The sequence below is a fragment of the Lactuca virosa genome, chromosome 1 (assembly GCF_052849685.1).
Source record: "Lactuca virosa cultivar CGN04683 chromosome 1, Lactuca_virosa_CGN04683_v6, whole genome shotgun sequence".
In the NCBI taxonomy this organism is placed as follows: Eukaryota; Viridiplantae; Streptophyta; class Magnoliopsida; order Asterales; family Asteraceae; genus Lactuca; species Lactuca virosa.
Window position 1 is genome coordinate 196,541,224 of NC_136426.1, and position 16,030 is coordinate 196,557,253.

Genomic DNA, 16,030 nt, shown 5'->3' on the forward strand with positions numbered 1-16,030 from the left:
TTCAATTTCACTGATTTCGCTAAAACTATCTTAATTATCATCGACATCATTAAGAGTCAAGTTTCGAATTCTCAGTTCTTTTCAAAATTTTGATTTGTTCATTTTTGGTTAAGGTATCATTCACAATGTCAACAAGTTCATCAGCATTCAAATATTCATCTATCTTAACAATACCATAAGCAAATCGATGATCAGGTACTTTACCGAATTCTGCTATGTTTTTCTCACAATCATAAGACAAGTTATCAATTTTCTCTCTTTCGAATGCAAGAAAAGGTAATAACTTCCTATGTTGTTCTTTGCTAATATCAGACGAATGATGCAAAGCTGTCAATTTAGCATATAAACGTTTTGCAGAGTTACAGTATATATTTCTTTGAGCTAACAACATTTTAACATCACTACTTAACGAGTCCCTATCACACATGATATTTGTAATCTGCAATTCTAAACTTTCAATTCTTATTTTCTTGGCATCTAACTGCTTCTGTACTTCTATCAATTGAGAAGTTGATTTCTTAGCCTCGTTGCTAGCAGAGATAACCAAAGTATCGAATAAGCAACAGTATCATCAAAAGCAATTAATTCAGAATCATATGCACTCAAAGGAATATTAAAAGATTGAAGAATATTGCGTACCTTGGTGGTAATTGGTGATTTTTCAGAACTTTTAGTCATGAAGCAATGACCTGTCACCGCTTCGTCAGATTCATCCTCAAATTTCGCAAACATGGCTCCATGCGTAGGATTATGCATTTCTTCGTCATCCGATCCCGAAGACCATATCTGATAAGTTCCTTCGTTCTCATCATCAACCTCTCCCTTTGCCACAAGAGACATTCCTTTCGCCTTTGCCCTTACTTCTTCCAACCTCTCAACGTAATAGGCTTCGTCCTTCACCTTGTTTTTCTTCTCATCCTTTTTACGAAGTTGGCAGTCACCAGCCATATGATTGGATCCTTGGCAATAATGACAATCAATTCCTGAATCACCTTTAATCTTTTTCTCAAATTTTGTCTCTTCTTTCTCTACTTCCTTTTTCTCACTCTTCTTGCTCTCTTCTCCTCTAGCCTTCGACAAAAATATTCCTTTCACATCAACATTTTTCGACTTTGAATTGAACGGTTTCTTGAAGAATTTCTTTACTTTGTTATTGGAATAAAACGAAACAGCCTCATCATCCGAATTCATAATAAACCCTTCTTCATCAGAATTCTCTTCTTCAACCTGTTCCTTTTCTGAAACTTTCGAAACTAAAGCCAATGGTCCACCCAAGCTTAATTTCGATTCTTTAGCCATCTCATTTACCTCGCCTTCGTGAGTCTTTAGCAGATTATACAAATCATTCAATGATGATGTGTCGAAACTCTGTTGTGTTTTCACCATTAAAGTAACATTCCTCCATTCTTTTCTTAGACCCATGATGAACGTCAAATTGAATTCCATTGTCGTATTTGTAATGCCATGATGATGACATTTATAGATCAACTCATTCAGCCTATCATAGTATCCTTCAATTGACTCACCATCTTTTTGCTTGAAATCTTTTAATTCAATCAAATAGTGCTTAACCGAATTAATTTTGATCTTCTCGCTTCCTTGATACTTTTCTTTGAGATTATTCCAGATTTCAATTGCAGTTGTACAACTTCTGACATAGTTATACACAACTGGAGGCAATGCACCGCGTAACTCCCTTATACATCGTTTTTTCAAGTTTCTTCATTCGATCAGTTTGAGCATCAACACTCATAGTACCAAATGAAGATCCAATCGGTTGAAGATTCATCGGAAGAGTAACATTCCCTGAGATGCATGACCAAAGATCTTCATCAATTCCATTCAAGTAGTCTTGCATACGATCAGACCACTGATCATAGTATTCCGGAATGAGCATAGGAATCTTAGTTGAAGATCCTACCAGATGAGAGTATGAAGTCATTGAGTTTAAGTTGAAGTTCGCCATTGATGTACGGATTAAATTTTTCTGAGAAAACAAAGGGAATTTGAAAGCAAATTGCTGAATTGAACAAAAAGATCAAGTAGAACACTTGATTCAACAAATCAGTTGCAGAATCGAATCACAACTGAAGATCAAGAACACTTTTCACTTCAAAAGGTGCGGAAACTTTTTGAACCAAAATTTGATTCAAAAACCTTTTGAATCAGAGTGAAAATCAGATCGCAGATTATGATTCCTGCTCTGATACCAATTGATGAAGTGATGAATCGAGTACGTAACAAATCTGAGTAAATCTAATGTAATTTGAACACGAGAAGTAAATATAATCTGGTTTCAGCTCTATTACATCCGATGAACACGAGTACAAAAACAATAGTAAAAAGGGTGAACTCTTACAATCACTCTGAAACTCTTACTATCTACTCAATGCTCAGCTCCTATTTATAGGAAACAGAAAGTACAAAAAATACTAAGGCTTAGACGTTAAGCTTCATACATGAGACACCTTAGCAAATACATAACAAAATATACGAAGAGAACAACTAAATAGACTTCGACTGATTACAACATATGTTGACCCTACAGATTGTTTCCTCTTTCTGCTCTCGAGCCTTTGATTATCGTCGCCTCCTTTGGTTGACCCACGAACGGGGTCCATTATGCCTTAATGGATCCCATAATCCACCAATGTTCGAGCCAAGCGTTTGGCACTGTCAAACGTAAGAGGTTTCGCTGCCAATACGTTTCCTTGGATTGGAGAAGGTAGTCCCCAAATGTATCTCTCTACCTTCTTACTCTCCGGGGTAACCATCCCCGGGCATAGTGCAGCTATGTCGCTGAATCTGTCGGTGTAAGCTTCAATGTCTGAGCCTGCCATGGTAAGATTCCACACCTCATGCTCTAGTTTCTGTACTTCGCCCCTCGGGCAGTATTCTTCCAACATCATCTCTTTTAGATTTTCCAAGCCCATTGCGTTTTCTATTGGAAGAGTCAATGACTTGACATGGCTGTTCCACCATGTAAGGGCTCTGTCAAAGAAGGTGCAGGCAGCAAATTTTACTTTGCTCCTTTCTGGGCACGCACGTAACTCAAAAATCGATTATGTCTTCTCGAACCATCGCATTAGGGCTATGACTCCCCCATTTCCATCGAAGGATTTCGGTACACAAATCATGAAGTCCTTGTATGAGCACTCCCTTGTGTGTCTGTGGTTAGAGTTCTTGGTACCACTACCTGATCCACTGGTACCACCTGCCTTGATTTGAGTCATGACAGCTGTCACTGCGGCTGTTACTACCGCCTGAAAGACAACCGGGTCATACTGAGGAGGTGGCGGTGGTGGTGCGTTGTTTTTGTTTTTGTTCGACTTTTTCGGTGGCATCCTTCTGCCAAATGGTTTAAAAGACGAAATGAGGGTAAACCCTTAGTGGTTACAAATTGAGTGTACTCTGAATAGTAGTTATATTAGTTCTGAGTGTTTCATGTTCTGACGTTTAAGTTAATTCATAACAGAGGTCTATGCAACATAGACTTATGAATTTGATAGCGACTACCCTCGTAATGAAGTTCTGGGATCTGGTTTACTGTTACTAGCTGATATGATAGAGGCGATAAGCCTAACACATAATGTGAGAAGTGTAATCACTAACTCACTAGATCATATTAGTTAGTTAATTATTAGTATGACGTATATGGTGCTCTACCACCTTACGCGCCTCGGGAGGGGTTTCTGTTCTTGTTATGATGGTCCTGAATTCAGCTGTGAGGGTTTGTTGTTTCTGGGCTTTCTTATGGTTCTCCTATTCACTGTAGATCATGCTTCGGATTTTACCACATATCTCCATCACTTCCTGATGGAAGATTTGCATCCTCATATGATTCCTTCTAGGAACCCTCTTTATGAATTCTCTTTGGTTCTTCCTTGATTCCTCTGTTGGTGATTGTAGTGGAGTGGCTATCTATATCTAGGTTGTTCGTGCGAGAATGGGGATGTCTAAAGAATCTTATGAGATTAAGTAAACATTTCTTCTTATAGTTATTGATGATTTAAACTGGGTCCTCCTATAGTCAAGCAGTGCATGCAAGCTGTATATAACCAAGACCAAATAGACCTTCGAGTAGATGATCCTACTCCAAAACCACAACCAAACAAGGAACAGGTAATAGAGCGTAGATCACCAATTCTAAGTCTATAAGATCCAAATTATATATAACCCTGGAAGCATGCACTTCGCAACTATAGACCTGCCAGTAAAGGTCTTTTAGTTTTCATATAAGTTTGTTATAGTGCCTAAAATACTCCTATAGTATTTTATCTTTATGTTTTGTTCTAAGGATACTTTTGTATATGGAGTTAGGTAAGTTTTAGACTCGTTGCAACACCACTATCACTCCCAAACACATGTTGGTCGTATCTCAAATAAATATAGTTGATCAGGTATATATTTATTCCAGATATGATTACATAACTGCTTAGGTTTGACTGTAGTGTCCAACATCTAAATACTTTTGTTTGTTTTGTTCTCACTTGTTCTTATTGTGATACTTGTTCTTAGTATGTATGCTTATTAGTATACTTCTCGTAAAATGCTTATATTTTAAAAGTATACTTTTAGTCAGAGCACTCCGACCCCATTGTATTTATAGTTGTATATCTTTTACTGGTTGGTATACTAAGTTCACTATAAACAATGCTCTGATACCAATCTGTCACACCCCCAAACTGAAACGGCGGAAACGTTCGGGGGCGGAGGACGTCATGTATAGTATCACAACAATTGAATAATAGTAATCAAAGCAACAACAACCATTGTATTAATAGTATAATGTTTACATTGTATTTGAATCATACATGATTGACTCCAAAAGTATATAACAAGTAAAGACTCGAAATTAATATGCTCCGTCTTCTTGAATCCGGTGCGTGTACCTGTCTACTAATGTCCTGAGAATACAAGTAGGTTTTGAAAGAGTATCAGTATAAAGCTGGTGAGTTCATAAGCGTTTTGTTTTGGAAAACTGTTCTTTGTTCTTTCGAAAAGTGTGTTATGTTTCTCCGGAAAACCTTATATTTTCCGATGTAGTTAAGTAAAAATGATTCTTACAAGTTCTTCCTACGAGTACTTAGTGTATACAAATCATATATAATCCAGATCGAACAAACAATCGATTGTGTGGTTCTGCCCCAAGCCCACAACCAAACAAGGAACAGGAAATGAAGCGGAGGCCACACATTCCACTGGTTGTCGGATCCTCATGTACATAATCCTGAAGTATTCACTAGATACCTACAAAGTTAACTGTATTGGTCCTTTGATATCTGTTGATATTGTTCCTCAAGAAAATCCAATATTTTCTTATGAAAAGCATGATTAACCCATTACTTCTATGACTTCTTAGTTCATACTTATTACGTATAAACCAATATCGGATAGACAGTTAATTGTGTGGATCTTCCCTAAACCCACAACCAAACAAGGAACAGGTAATGAGGCGGAAACCACACGTTCCACAGTCTATCGGATATTCTTTATACGTAACCTGGATGCATAAACTAAGGAGTCATGGAATTAATAATGAATATTCGTTAGATGAATAAAGAACCACTTAATTTCAAAGTACTGATGTTTATCCTGGAAAATCCTATATTTTCCCTAAGTATAAGTTATTGAACTATCTACTCTAAATCGAAGAGTACAAGTATCTACCATACTTATACTGTTTAAGCATTGTTCTTTTTGAAAACCCTGGCTACCACCATTAAGGTATAGTAGTCTTATTACATAAATAAAACTAGTTGAAAACGTAGTGTCCTATATCCTGAAAGTGTTGTTAATACCCTCCTGTGATCACTTAGTACATACGAGTTATAGAAATCTAGATCGAACAAACAGTCGATTGGGTGATTCTGCCCTAAGCCTACAACCAAACAAGGAACAGGAAATGAGGCGGAAGTCACACATCGCACTGCAAGTTGGATGTTAATTTCATATTACCCTGATTTACATACTAAGTCATCACATAGTTACTAACCCTGTTGACTGATTGTTAAGTACATTATTACGTGGACAAATCGTTGTTTCACCTGTGGATTCTTATAACCATACCATGGACGATCAACATTACGACATACTCGGACGTACGTCGTGAAAAATGACGTTTGTCACCCTTGGTTGACTGTAGCTAATAGTTAGGGTGCGGGATTGTCACTCCCGTATAGATCAATACACAAACTCACGCTCTCCCTCCAGGAGACTCTAGTTACAAGGCATCTCACACTATAGTTCTCTCAACGAATCTACGAATAATACTATGAAAACCCTTATTGTTATTAACATGAATCCTTATAAAATAATATCTTTTATTTCATAATTCATAAGTTTGTTTCCTTAGTTCTGAAAACTGCTTTTGCAAGGTTTGTATCCTAACACGTTTTGTAAAACTGATTACTACATTCGATGTATACTAATGATGGAAAATATATTAAACAAAATAATATTTTCGAACACAAGATTACTTGTGCTTTTACTTGTATTCCCCCCCACCCTGAAAACATTAAAAACTCGGAAAAATATAGGGGTATGAACTCACCGTTAATTGTGTGCAAGCATCGAATCAATGAACTGGAAACGAAGACCCTCAAATTGTTGTACGTGGCACTTAACGGAATCCTAATAACAATTAAATACATATATGTATCTATATTAGCGATTTCATTAGATAAAGTGTTGGAAAAACACTTGCTTTCGGTTAAGGAATGTTACCGGGACTTGATTGAATCGAGGAAAGCGGGTTTCAGCCTAATGTACCACTTAAGGAGTGTGTGCGTCCGTGAAAGGGAGTGTACGGCCGTGAACCGTGTACGGCCGTAGACTGCCTTCAAGGGTGTACGGCCTTTGAAGGTGTACGACCGTGAACCGTGTACGGTCAACGAACTTGAAGGAATACGACCGTACACTCAAGAACAAGAGTGCTGGAATCGATGAATATGTGTCCTAGATGCTCGGAAATGTACCCCCAATGGTAATTCTCGATGTTTTACAGAAGAATAAAGGTGCTTTAGGGGTGTACGGTCGAGAGTCTAGAGAGAGAAGTAGAGGGTGTTCGGCCAGAAAGGTGTAAGTGAGGGGTAGGGTCTCGTATTTATAGGGGGTTTTTATGGTCGGTGGTGGGGTCCATCCGACGTTGGCCGTAAACGTGTGTACAACCGTACACGGGTGTACGGTCGTGAACCCAAGTCAGGCCGACAATGGTTATTTTGATTGACGGAAAACTCGAAATTTCACGTAGTTTTGGTCTCGACTCATATATGAAGCTCAATTTTGTAACAAAATGACTTTCCAAGCCAAAGGAATTCGACGGGACTCAATAAAAATCCAAATTTTTATTAACGAAATTTGGATAACGGAAATGGAAAAAGGTTCGGGTTGTCACAGGACCTAACACAATAATTCTCAATTCGGAAGAGGGATGCCGTAATCCAATTGTAAATTATTTGAAGGTAGGCAAATGACGATTTATCAATTCCACCACGAAAAATGAAATGAAGAATTAGGTTTTAAATGAAATTAAATTCCTAGATTATTTTGTGATTCATTGAACTTTTCAATGGCATGTTTAATCTTGATTATTCCCTTCAAGTTTGTGACTGGGATACCGATGATCACAAACTAGGTGTGAATAACCATGCAAATTAGCTTGGTACTCTCGATGTCATTTACCACCTAATGAATGTGTCGGTTAACCACACACGCTCCATTGATCTATGATAATTTACGAGCTATCCTTTGTCACCCTTGTTAGTCCAAGTTAGTGTGTCGGTTAACCACACACGCTCCACTAACAACTTGGCAAGGTGAAAAATGAAATTTCATTGACTAGCATCATTTTCACATTTTTCCTAAAGTAACTAAGATTGGGAATTTTATAAAATCATTTAGTTACTTTATATTTATCATAATACTTATTAATGAGGAATTAATGTCCTATCCTACCCGTTCGGCTAACGAACATCCACTAGTGAAGAGTGCGGCGGATAAGAATGGATACTCAATGACGGTCATTTTATAAGCCGCTTCCTTAAACACCCCTTATAGACCAGGTTCGTGAATGAGACCTACTAACGGTAAGACTGACTCATCTTACATATATATATATATATATATATATATATATATATATATATATATATATATATATATATATATATATATATATATATATATATATATATACATATATATATATATATATATATATATATATATATATATATATATATATCTTTTAATATTATATTAGTATAAGGGTTGTATTTTACATTTTTAAAATACTAAGGGTTTTAGAATTTAATATTTCAAAATTAAACTTTTAATTAAATTTTAAAATTCCAAAACTTGAAGGCAAATTTTGAAACTTTTCAAAACTTCTAGATCAAATTTTAAACAATTTAACTAATCATATAATTATTATCTTAAAATTTGACCTAATCCATCTTATTTGGTAAGGAAATCAGATTACCATTCAAAAAATTCAATTTATGGTCATAAAAATGATTTATAGTAATTATCCCAAACCAAACAAGATAAGGACAACGAAAAATCAGTTGTCTGACGAGTCAAGTCGTCGGGTCAGGGCATCGACTCATCGAGTTCACCCAACTCGTCGAGTTCATCTTTGAGCTCGTCGAGGTCATCAGACAGATTGTGAAATATGTTTTCTTCCAGCTTTGCACAAATTACAATTGCATCAAATATAATAGAAAAACATCCTAGGCTCTGATACCACTGATGGGTTTTGAGCATATCTACATTCCTATGTGCACATTCAACCCTATTTGCTTTGGATCTAGGTTTTTCTTAAGTTATACATACAAATCAATTTTCCAAAGCAAGAACCCTAGATCTAATATATAAAATCTATATCTATACATATAAGGATTTAGAAGAATACCTTTCTTGTTAGCTAGTAGTAACAAGTAATCCTTCTTCAATTCCTTGACCTTCGAAAGCCTAGTGCCCCAAGCGTTACACCTCTAATGGAGTCACAAACACCACAAGCAAAGAATGAGGTAGAAGGAGTTAAAAATCGGCTAGGGTTTCTCTTGGTAATCAAGTGGTCGGTTACTAGAGGCTTGGGGTTCCTTTTATACTTGAGGCTGCGGAAACCCTAATTTCCTTGCTTAGGCCCTAAGCAATCCATGGACCCCCATATGATAGGCTTTGGATGAAAACTCTATGGGGCTTGATGAGTTTGAAAAACTCTTAGATCGATTAGATCTTCAACAGGTTAAACAGAAAAAGCAAACAAACACAATGAACAAGATATAGAATCAAGTAATGCTTAATGATTCAAAGTAGTCACGCCTCAGCAGAGCTCGATGAAGAACTTCCACTGTAGAGGCGAGCTAGGGTTTGTAGTACAATGATCAGAATAATAATTAAAACGATAACAACTAAGGATGCATGCATGCACCTTAAATACTAAACCCTAATAAAACAATCACGGTTGGACAGGCCCAAATCGGATAACAAAACTGGGCTAAGGACCGAGCCCAATGACGCAACACAATTAGACCCAACAATCTCCCCCTTTGCGTCAAATAAGGCGAGAGACTACTTCGGTTGAGTGACCTTGACCTGCTTCACAACCTTGAACAACCGAGGGATGATCGCAAGAAGTTTCTGCCGAAACTGAATGTACCAACGAAGCATATCGGTGAACAACTTCTTGTCAGCTTCACTGTTCTGATTACATCTGTGTATGATCTCCAAAATGTGCTCCAAGCAAGCAGTAGAGAATAGGTGCTTGTCAATAAGAGCGAACAGGCACTTTTGACCTTCGCCCCTAATGAACATCACTGTATGAAACTTAGGATCGATCTTGCCCTTGATCATCGCATTCACATTGCCAGTTCTTCCAATTGGTTTCATCGTAGTTCGCTTGTGAATGGCAGATGCGATTTCTTGATCCATCTTTGCTACTTCGTGAATGTAACAAACAAGCATTCGCTTGATGTGATCAATGATCGGCTGATACTCCTGTGGATTGGATAACAAAATATTGTTGAGGAGTATCCAGTCGTGCGGGTTCAAGTTCGGTAGATCAGCCAGGGAAATAGTATGGACCGAGCTATCCGAGCCTCGGGTTACTTTGAATTTAACATTATCAAATTTCCCAGCCGAAGAGGGCTTCAATACCTTGACCGTTGTAATCTTCTTTGGGCTCCATGTCAAGTATTGTGGCTGAGCAAACTCCAAATAAAACTCCAAAAAATCCCGATCTACCTTCGGGTCTGGGGAGGGAACGACAACCGTTGAGTCAAAGCAATGGAAGATAAATTCCTTTCGGGTGATAGGTATATCGAATTGAGCATCCTTTGAGTTCTCAAGACCGAACGACATAACAGGTTCAAGCCAGTGAGTACTCGGTTCATCAATGACTTCCCTCTGGAGCGATTCAATGGTCCATTCCGGAAACATGGACTTCTTTTTCTCTAAGAGTTCTTTTTCTTTCAACTCTTTCGCCAAAAGATTCATCTTCTCCCGAATCTTTTGATCAGAAGGCTTGATTTTCTGATTAGGGTTAGAAGGATTCCCTTTTATGATGTCTTCAATATCATCATCTTCATCTTCATCATCTTCTCCAATCTTCTTCTTTTTCTTTTCCCTCTGACTGACCGAAGCTACATTATCCTTCGATCCAGCAGTAGCTTTTTGTTCTGGAGGGGGGTAAGGTTGAGCCTTGTCAGCCTTGCCTTGTGGAATCTTTTCTCCTCCTTGTTTCGGAAGAACACTAGTCTCCGGAACACCCTCGATCCTACTTAAATTATCCAAAGTAGGACGTAGCTTCTCAGCTAAGTGACGTCGAATGGAGATAATCAAAATGGAGTCATGGGCGTCCAGGAGATGAAACAAGATTGAATGGACATCACCCACGGAGCTTCGAATCACCTCTCGTTCAGACTTTAAATCTTCAAGCTCTTTAGTTGCGGTCCGGAGCTTTAAATTCTGAATTTTAAGCTGGGAAGTTCGCTTTTCCAGCTCATCCATTATTTTGTTTTCGACTGTAAGCTCGACCTCCAGCTGAGTTAAGCGAGTATCAACTTTGGTATGAAGCTCTTCGTTAGCAGCTTCAATAGCTTTTCGAGCCACTTCAAGTTGTGTCATCTCTACCTCCAGTGAACGTGTAAGAGTGTCAACATATGCGTTCACTGTTTGTGCGTTTTTCTAAGCAGCTGCTTGCAAAGAATCCAAAAATAGTTGAGCCTCCGATATTGGTTTTTCGACTTTTGCGGTCGCATCCTTGCAGTCTTTTGTTGAGGCTTCAACAGCAAGCGAAGCCTTCTGGCATTGGGAGGTAGAGGCGTCAATAGCCTTTGCAACATCGGAGATTGAGGTATCATGTTCTTTCACTACGGAAGAGAATAAATCTTTGAGAGCAGCTTCTGAATAAGTACCAGCAGTGGATGAAGAAAGTAACTGATCAATCTTATCAGCCACAGCCTTGAGATGTCGCTTGGTAAGAGGAGTGTCTTCATCATCATCGCTTTGGACACGATAAGGACTGAAGTAAGTAGAATCAAACTCCAAGTCCTCATCACCAAGAACGGTATTGGTTTCTATTGATTCGGTAGGTGATAGAGGTTTGGTGGTAACAGGGGTTTCGGGTGGTGAAGAACGAACCCCCGTATCAGATACGTTGGCTTGAACTCTAGTGGTGGTTGTAGTTGTAGGTTCAGAGAAAATAGGTGTAGGAATGGGAATGGTAGAGGAAGGTTGTGATGTGATGATATGGAAAATGGGAGGTAAGGAAATAGGAATGGAAACAGATGGAGGAGAAGGTGATTTGGAGCGAACATGTACCTCTGGTGTAGGCGAACGAGGTGGGGTACCACCACGAGCCGAACCTTCATCATCTGAGCTTTCGCTCTCAGATTCGCTGGGAATGGGGTGTTTATGACCAGTAAGTACGTACTCGGAGTCTGAGTCGCTTGATGATTGAAGAATAAGCTTCCGAGCAGGTTTCTTAGTCTTCTTCTGCTTGGGCTGGGAAGGTGCAGCCTTCTCAGACTTTCGCTTCCTTGGAGTCTGAACCTTTTATACGTGACCTCCTTTATCCCCCTTTTTCGCTCCTTGCTTCTTTCCCCGCTTAGCAGGTTTGTCTGCTTCCTCAGTAGATTTAATCATTTCAGGAGAAAGTTCCCTTGGACCAGAAGAGGGTAGCTTCTTGTACTCCTGAATAATCTTGCTCGCAGGGGAAACACAGGCATACATTGCCTCAGGAATTGAGCCAACGAAGTGAAACTTCGATGGATGAGTGACAATGATGTTAGTGGTATGAAAGGTAGCAATGGAGGAGAGAAGTGAGTTTGCCATGATAGGAACATGATAACGCTCCATAATCCATTGAGTGATAATGGTCCAAAACCGGGCACAAGACACTTCTGTGTGGCGAGAAGCAGATGACAAACTTTGGACAAGTTGAAGCCATAGAACCAAACCATAATCAAGGTTGATACCATTATACAATCCATAAAGCAGAGTCATGAAAGACTTGCTAGCACCATCAGATCCAGCACTGCGTTCAGAAAGCCCTTTGAAAAGAAGGGTGAAGAGGCCATTCCATTGAGGAGGAAGGCATGATTTCTTGAACTTGGTCACAGTAGTTAGGGTTTCAATGTACCCCATGTTGTAGAACATAGAGAAAAGCTGACCTGTGGAGATGGAATCAGGGTTCACCATGGATTCGTCATAAGGAAGCCCTAGCAAGGAGCAAAATCGGCTCTTGGAGATCGAAACTTTTTGGTTGAGAATGTCGAAGTAAATCTTCTCAGCACCTTTGTCATACGTAGCAGTGGAATAAATCTGTGAGAGGTAGGCCATTGGAAGAACTTCCATCGTTGAGAGAGCCTTTACGAGTGGGGAATATTTTAGGCATTTCACCACTTGATACAAGTAAGTATCGTAGAGGAACGGTGTAAGATCGATCAACAGGTTCTGGTTGGCCTTGATTGCGAGAAGAGTGGAGCGACCAGTGGTTTCTTGAACAGAGGAAGATTCTGCCATTGTTGGAGCTTGAAGAAGAAGATGATGAACAGTGATCGTCTTTTTTGCTTGAGAGAGTTGAAGAAGGGTAAAGAGTAAGATCCCGGTTAGCAAAACCCTTATATACGATTTAGTGGAGAGAGAAAAATCCGGAGCAATGATTCCACCAATTTGGGAAACGTCGCCGCAAAAGGCGTGATTTGACAACTAGCAACCCCGATAAAGCACCAGATGACGCATGAGTGGGTAACGGTTCAGAAGCACGCGCCTTTCCATACTTATCCTCTTTTCAAATCCCCAATCGATTAGACTTCCTGCTGACTCATCTCTTGAACCTTTAATGGAATCTTTATCACCATTAGTACCAAAGGTGTTATACTGACGCATCCCTTCGATTGAAAATAACTGCATTATATCGTTAGGAACCGAAGCTATATATTTATGAATAGCTTATGAATAACCAAGACTTTTGGAAAATACAAGATTTTCGTGCAAGATAGTGTCAAAGATAAAGAAATAAATCAAACTATTTGTGGGATTTTGTGATGTCATTTAAGACATAAAGCAGTGTATCCCGGGCACGAATCTCTTCCTTCAAAGTCAAGAGAGACTTCAAAGTGCTTGTTTGGATTCCCGTTGAATTACGATCAAGTACTTGTTGAGAAGCATTGAAAGGCATCTTTTATATATAAGGCTATTAAGGGTGGCTTTCACTTCAATTCTAGATTCCGATACTTGACATAAGACCAAAATAGAACGAAGTACTTGTGAGACCGGTGTGGCCTGTTAAACAAGTAGGTTAGTAACTTATTCAGTGGCTTGTTGATATATATTAATTGGAAATCTCAAAAAAAAATTAAACCTGGATCCTTTGGGAAGAAAAATCTTGGTGAAAGACATTTTCATAAGAATGTCTCAAAAATAAAAAGGAGATTTCAGGGTACTTTCATAAAAATGGATTCGTTAATTCATAAGGTGAAAGCTAGAACATTTATTTGTTCACCGTCAATTCATGAAAGGTTTTGAATTTTGGGTTTCACTTAGCACGTAGTAGCACGAAACTATGATCATTAACACAGAATTTGTGTAACCATAAACCTTAGTGGTAATGCTGAGAGTCTCGAGGGTTACATTTATGAGATGAAATATGATGGAGAATAAAAAGGAGGTGGTTAAAGAACTGAATGTACCTCTGCTATAAAAGATAGACTAAGCAGAAAAACTCTTAACTTAATTTGAGAAGAGTAAGGTAGCTCTTGATTAGAATGAATTTGACAGCCTGATTGGGAAGACTTGATTTGTATGTATCGAGTCATTAAGGCTTCACTCAAAATCTTTTGAGGCTTGGGTCAACATGCAGCAGCATGCTTCTAGGGACACTTAGCTAGTACATGGATAAAGAATTATACCTGCCCCAGCTCCATCATTAAGAATAAATCTTATGCAGAAATAATATTAGAAAGAAATTGCAATAAAATGAAAGAAAATATTTTTGAGTTTTGAGATTTCTGAAAAGAAATAAAACAGAAAAGGAAAATGTTTTTGGATTTTATAAGATTTTATGAAAAATAATTAAAACAGAAAGAAAAATATTTTTGGATTTTATAAGATTTTCTGAAAAAGAATTAAAACAGAAAGAAAAATATTTTTGGATTTTATAAGATTTTCTGAAAAAGAATTAAAACAGAAAGAAAAATATTTTTGGGTTTTTATGAAAATAAAAGGAAAAACATAAAATAATCTGTGAGAAAAGAATATACAAACTATACAACCGAAATCATCATTTGGAGATGAGAGGCGAACCGAACCCGAAATAGGTCGAGCGTTCGATTCATTTCATTTCCCGGAAGAACCGAACCTGAAATGGACCGAGCGTTCGCTCTATTTCGCTTCCAACTTTTATTGAGACAAAAGAGATTTCGGTACAGATTCAGCTTCCATCATTCCTAAGCCTTGTAGGATTTTATTAAAACTTGCTTCAGGCAAGGCCTTAGTGAAGATGTCAGCCAATTGATCAGTGGTTCTTACGAAATGAATTTCTATGTTACCATCTTCCACATGATCTTTGATAAAGTGATACCTCAGTGCTATGTGTTTCGTCTTTGAGTGTTGCACTGGGTTGTGACAAATCCTAATTGCACTTTCTGAGTCACAATATAGTGGGATTTTCTTCATGTTCATGCCGTAGTCTCGAAGTTGACTTTGTATCCAAATGACCTGAGATGTGCATGATGTTGCGACTATATATTCTGCTTCGCCAGTGGAGAGAGACACACAAGTTTGTTTCTTAGATTGCCAGCTAACAAGTTTACCGTCCAGAAATTGGCATCCTCCAGTGGTACTCTTTCGGTCCAGTCCACATCCCCCAAGATCATCATCTGAGAATGCTTGGACAAAGAACCCTGATTTGGCTGGGTACCACAAACCGAGAGAAGAGGTTCGCTTCAAGTACCGAAAGATGTTCTTTACAGCTAGCAGGTGAGGTTCACGTGGATTAGCTTGAAACCTGGCACAATAACAAAAAGAGAACATTATGTCTGGTCGACTAGCTGTTAGATACATTAGAGACCCTCTCATTTGACGATAAAGGGTCATGTCAGCAGCCGGTTTGTCTAGAGAAGGTGTTAGCTTTGTGCCAAATGCCATAGGAACCTTTACTTTCGAATCTCCCATCATTCCAAAATTGGCAAGCAGTGCCTTCGTGTAAGCCTCTTGATTAATGAAAATGCCTTCGGGTCCCTGTCTTATATTCAAGCCAAGGAAAAAGTTAATAGGACCCATTGAGCTCATTTCAAATTTAGTCTCCATCAACTTCCTAAATTCAGCCGTTAAGCTAGGATTTGTGGAACCGAAGATGATATCATCAACGTAAATCTGAACGATCATAAGGTGGTCACCTTCTTTCTTACGAAAGAAGGTTGGGTCAACCGAACCTTGTTTAAACTTAGACATTTTGAGAAATCTAGTTAGAGTTTCATACCATGCCCTTGGTGCTTGCTTGAGACCATAGACTGCCTTGTCC